The sequence below is a fragment of the Bison bison genome, unplaced genomic scaffold (genome assembly GCF_000754665.1).
Source record: "Bison bison bison isolate TAMUID 2011002044 unplaced genomic scaffold, Bison_UMD1.0 scf7180017864193, whole genome shotgun sequence".
In the NCBI taxonomy this organism is placed as follows: domain Eukaryota; kingdom Metazoa; phylum Chordata; class Mammalia; order Artiodactyla; family Bovidae; genus Bison; species Bison bison.
In genome coordinates, this window is record NW_011494765.1 from 2,185,799 (window position 1) to 2,191,798 (window position 6,000).

Sequence of the window (6,000 nt, forward strand, 5' to 3'; positions counted from 1 at the left end):
GAAAGAGGAGCCTGGCGGGCTACAGTCCACAGGATCATGAAGAGACTGAGCACACACACACATAATCATTATTAAAGGTTATTTAAGGTGTTTTCGGAGAAGGCAATGGCACCCCACTCCAGTACTCTTGCCTGGAGGGTCCCATGGATGGAGGAGCCTGGTGGGCCACAGTCCATGGGGTTGCTAGGAGCCGGACAAGACTCAGCAACTTCGCCTTCACTTTTCACTTTCATGCATTGGAGAAGGAAATGGCAACCCACTCCAGTGTTCTTGCCTGGAGAATCCCAAGGACGGGGGAGCCTGGTGGGCTGCCGTCTATGGGGTCGCACGGTGTGGGACACGACTGAAGCGACTTAGCAGCAGTAGCAGCAAGGTGTTTTATTTTTGTTCAGATTCACTGAACTTTATCATCACTAGAAAAGCTATACAATGTAACAAGTAAGGGCTTTAGAAACAACAGTTTAACTACCAGCTCTGATACTTCCTTGCTATGTGACACTGGACAAATCATAACCTCTTTGAGCCTCAGATTTCTCCCCTATGTATCTTTCAAAGTTCAGGATGCCCCTTCAGTGGGTTTTGAAGTCAATTTAATGGCTTATAAATAACATTTTTAAGTTAAAAAAAAAAAAATTAGATGACTACATGTAATAAGGACAAGTATCTTCCGGTTCAAGATGGCGGAGCAGAAGGACATGCGCTTGTCTTCTCCTGCAACAGCACCAAAATAGCAACACAAAGAGCTGGACACAACTGAGCACACCCCCACACAGGAAGAAAGACAATTATGTGAGTCTGAGGGTGCTTCCTGCAGATGAGACTTGTAAGTAAATATCTGCAACAGAGAAAACACGCAGCATCTGTAGGGGACAAGAGGAGAATAGTTCAGAGACTATGTTAAGGTGTCATGAAGAGCAGCACTGAAAAAATAAAAGGATAAATTACAGCCAGCCTTGTGAGCCAGGCAGAAAAGTTTAAAACTGGTGCTATAGGGAGCCACTTTAAGTGTTGAGCTCTGAAAGGCAATAATGAAAGCATGACTTTCGGAAGATTCACTAAGCAGATGAGGTAGGAGAAACGGAAAAGACTCTGAAAGAGACAAAAAGAAATAGAATCTTTTGCACAAAAGAACTAAGCTGAAAGTGAAGCAGCAGAAATAGACAGAATGAAAAGGATATCTCAAAAAGGCATTTAAGCTGTTGGTTTAGGTTTCTTTTTGTTTTTCAAATAGGAATTTTTTTTTTTTTTTTTGGTCCTACAGAGTCACTGAAAATTCTACAAAAGAGAGAAAACTAAGGTCCACGGGTTGGCCCCTTCAATCATTCTACTCAGTGTATTATCTTTCCAGACGTCTCAGAGAGATTTAAAATATATGTAGTTCTGTTTAGAGAAAATATCACAAGTTATATATAATTCTCTGTAACCTTCTTTCACTTAAAATGATATGGCTATCTTTCCAGTTCAAAGGACATGAGCCACCTTCCAAGGAACTGGCTCATACAGAAAAAACTGTGAGGAGCCAAGAATGGTGCCAAACTTTCCTGACTATAATAGGAGCCCGGAGTACACTAAGAAATGAGCAATTTCAGACTAGAAGGAAGAGGAGTTCATTTTTGGAACAGAGGATTCAAATTTGTGATTTACAAGCATGGAGTTGAGAGTAAATGAGCCAAGCACAGAAAGAAAAACATAGGTAACAAATTTTTATTGGACATCTACCATGTACCTGGACTGCAAGAGAAGCCTGGAGACACAAAGGGAACAAAAGTGCAGAGTGAAAGTGGCAAACCAAGTTCTAATGAACAAATTATTCTAATGGTGAGAAGTTCTGCAAGCGATAAAAACAAAGTACTACGGGAGCAAATAAGAGACCAAGTCAGCCTTAGGGGTTAGAAAGGTCCAGAAAGTGACCTCAAGGAAATGATGTGTAAGTTAAGACTTGAAGGATAAATATAATTACCTGGGTACGGTGACCATTCCGAGTAGAGGGAACAGGTGGCATATGTTCAGGAGCATAGTGCTTTCAAGAAACAGAAAGTGTGGCTGATGCACACAAAAGAGGTCATGAGACAAGGTTGGAGAAGAAGGCAGTAACTTTGAAAAATTACCAACATTCTTGGAGAGTAGAATTTTAGAGTGACAGTCACGGATGAAAATAGATTTCTGAAAAGGAGTGGTAAAGTCCTTAGGATAAATGAGAGGGAAAACTTCAGCTCCATTACTTATCAACTATGTGAACCTGAACAAGTCACTTATCCTCTTTAAATATATGTCATCTGTAAACAGGGGTCAAGATTCCCAGATGTCACTAGTGGTAAAGAACCTGCCTGCCAATACAGGAGATGTAAGAGACATGGGTTCGATCCCTGGGTTGGGACAATCCCCTGGAGGAGGGTATGGCAATCCACTCCAGTATTCTTGCCTGGAGAATCCCATGGACTGAGGAGCCGTCAGACATGACTGAAGTGACTTAGCACACGTGCATGTAAACATGAGATATGGTAATAGTATTTACTTCAAAGGGCTACTTGAGGAATAAGAATACATATAAAACACTTCACACAGAGCCTACCACAACAAAATGCTAACATCTTGTGTATGTATGTGTGTGTGTGTGTTCGTACTTGTGTGTATATGTGCAAGTGTGCACTGGTTGATAGGAAGTAAAAAGCTAGAAGGGAAAGGGTTAACAGTTGAAATCTCTTAAGCTGTGGAATAAAGGTGATTTTTATGTTTATTATTTATAACTCACCTATGTCTTCGAAGTGTTTAACAATAAATATGCAATATTTCAATAATTAATAAAATTTACTTGAATGTCTTTTTTTAAAAAAGCACAGATTTCTTTTAGATGCAAGATCTACCTACATTTGGCTGAAAAGCATATGGAAGAATCCACAGTGGGAAAGGAAGAAAAGACGGACTATTTTTACTAAGAAAGAGTACCTGCAGAAAGCACAGCTGCAGGGTTAGTAGAAAAGGGCGCCAGGTCCACAGCTTAAGTGGTCACCTGGGAGGGCAGACACATCAGCTTCAGAGAATGAAAATGACAAAGCACATTCCAGCCTGCTTCTGTATTCCTCTCCTACTGAGGCTGTATCTCAATAGGATCTAACTGGACCTTGTGATCTCAAATCTTGAAAGGGGCCTGTCATGGAATAAACACTCAATAAATGGATGCCAAATGAGTTCCCTTTTGACAATTAACATTTATAACTTAGGAAGCTCCCTGAAGTAAGCACAGGGTACCTTCAAGACATCTGTGCCACAAACTAGAGTTTCAACACAGGTATAATTTTAGTATCCACCAGATATCAGCAAGATTATACTTGGTATAGAACCTCTGAATTTACACAATAGCCCAACTTCCCTCTTACTCTTCAGACTAACTAAATCTACTGAAAAGTACATGCAGTCAAAATCACACACCCCTTTTTCTTCTCTTTCCAGTACAGTGGGTCCTCCATATCTAAGATATGGAAGACCAACCATACTACACCATTTTCTAGAAGGGATTTGAGCATCCTCAGATTCTAGTGTTCAAGGAGGGTCCTGGAATCAACTCCCTGTGGATACTGAGGGACGACATTAAAGAGTTGAGGCAAACAGTACAGTTAAAAAAGAAATAGATGGTTTGGGATAGTGTGGAGTTAGAAAATCTGATTTTAATTCCAACTGTTCCATGGTTATGTGTTCTTGGACAAGTGAATCACATCTTAAGCCATACTTAAGACTTGTACCTACAGAGACTAAATATACCTCTCCTACCTTCACAGGATTGCTGTGAGGCCTCCGAGAGAACACAGTGGAAAATGTGCTGCAAACAGCACACAGCAGTACCGCCCAATGCATCCTGGTCTTTGATGGCACTACTCCATGGGTTATCCCTACTTTCAGCAGATAAGATTCCCTCATTCCCCAAACTCTCATGTACTTGTTAATCAGAAGCACATATTTGCAAGTTGTCTAGCTGAGGCTATTAACCAGTAACCTGGGTCTGAATGCAGGTATTTTTCTGTGTATTAAGTGTCACCAGCCTAGACAGTCCATCAGAGCCACACTCTATGTTTGCATGCTCAGTCATGTCCAATTCCTTGCGATCCCATAGACTATAGCCTGCCTGGCTCCTTTGTCCATGGGATTTTCCAGGCAAGAATACTGGAGAAGGTTGCCATTCCCTTCTCCAGGGGATCTTCCTTACCTAGAGATCAAATTGCAACTTCTGCATTGGCAAGCGGATTTACCACTGTGCCACCCGGGAAGCCTCTCTTATTTATTTAGATCTTTTAAACTTCCCACAGAAATATTTTAGTTTTTAGTGTACATATTTTATACTTCTTTTGTTAAATTTATTCTTAAGTATTTTATTCTTTTGATGTAATCATGAATGGAATGATTTTCTCACTTTCATTTTTTAGATTGTTGACAGTTATGAAAATACAACAGATTTTGGTATATTGATCTGGTATCCTGTAACCTTGCTAAACTAAATTAACTCTGTTTTGGGGCTTTTTTGTGAATTGTTTAGGATTAAACATAGGATTATGTCATCTATGAATAAAAACAATTTTAATCCTTTCCAATTTAGATGCATTCCTCCTTAACCCTCACCTTACTGCACTAGCTAGAACCTCCAGTGAATGATGAAAAGAAGTAGTAAGAACACATTGTTACCTACCTTATTCCCAATCTTAGGGGAAAGACGTTTGTATTTCACCAATTAAGTATTATTAGCTTTAGGCTCTTCATAGACACCCCTACTGAAGCTGTGGAAGCTGCCTTCTACTCCCAGTTTGTTGGGAGATTTTATCATGATTGAGTATTGAATTTTGCCAAATGTTTTTCCTGTGTCTACTCAGATGATCAGGTAGGGCTTTTTAACCTTCACTTTATCCGAATTATTTTATGGCCCAGGATACTCTTAGAAACAGCTCCATGTATACTTGAAAACAATGTATATTCTGCAAGGTATATTCAATAAACATGACCTATGGTAAGTTGGCTGATTACTTCTCAATTGGTTATAAGCCTATGGTGGTGGTTGTTATTGATAGTTTTATTCAGGTTTATAGTTGCTTTTCTGGGGACAAGTTTCGTTCACCTTTTTACTCACTTATGCCAGAAATGAATCTCTTCCTATGTTTTCACAAATCTCACAAGTGATAAAATCCTAATCTTGATGAAGCCAAACAGTTAGCTTGAAATCAAGTCTATTTTCCTGGAATTAGACCCAACTGCCATAACAAACTGGTCAAATATAACTCAATCCCAAAATACACTTGGGAGGAAAAACTTCCTGAGGAAGACAGAGGAGGAAAGTCACTCTGGACTACTGGAACGGTTTTCAAATTCCAAAGGCAACAATACAGAAACTTGAATACCAAAGACTTATCTTCAGTTCCCACTTTCTTTTTCTTTTTAATTTAAATTTACTTTAATTGGAGGCTAATTACTTTACAATATTGTATTGGTTTTGCAATACATCAACATGAATCCGCCACGGGTGTACATGTGCTCCCCATCCTGAAACCCCCTCCCACCTCCCTCCCCGTACCATCACTCTGGGTCATCCCAGTGCACCAGCCCCAAGCATCCTGTATCCTGCATTGAACCTGGACTGGCGATTCATTTCTTATATGATATTATACATGTTTCAATGCCATTCTCCCAAATCATCCCACCCTCTCCCTCTCCCACAGAGTCCAAAAGACTGTTCTATACATCTGTGTCTCTTTTGCTGTCTCCTATACAGGGTTATCATTACCATATTTCTAAATTCCATATATATGCGTTAGTATACTGTATTGGTGTTTTTCTTTCTGGCTTACTTCACTCTGTATAAAAGCTGTATCTGTGGGAGCCACTAGTACCATCTATGTGTATATACAATCTGAACCAGCCCCAGAGCCAATCATGGCTAAGGCAAGAGAGCCTGGACAGCCTCAGCTCTTATCAGCAGGTAGGTACCAAACAGGTGGTATGCAATGAGTTACACTGAGG

General features: G+C 40.0%; 1 long non-coding RNA gene across 1 annotated transcript in view; it reads left to right on the forward strand.

Moving 5' to 3' along the window:
• LOC104991534 overlaps positions 1 to 4,119 on the forward strand; it is a 47,350-nt gene extending 43,231 nt beyond the window's left edge. Inside the window, exon 3 of the long non-coding RNA XR_825619.1 lies at positions 3,777 to 4,119. This is a non-coding gene — a long non-coding RNA (uncharacterized LOC104991534). The remainder of the gene's footprint in view (positions 1 to 3,776) is intronic.
• Positions 4,120 to 6,000: the final 1,881 nt, after the last annotated feature.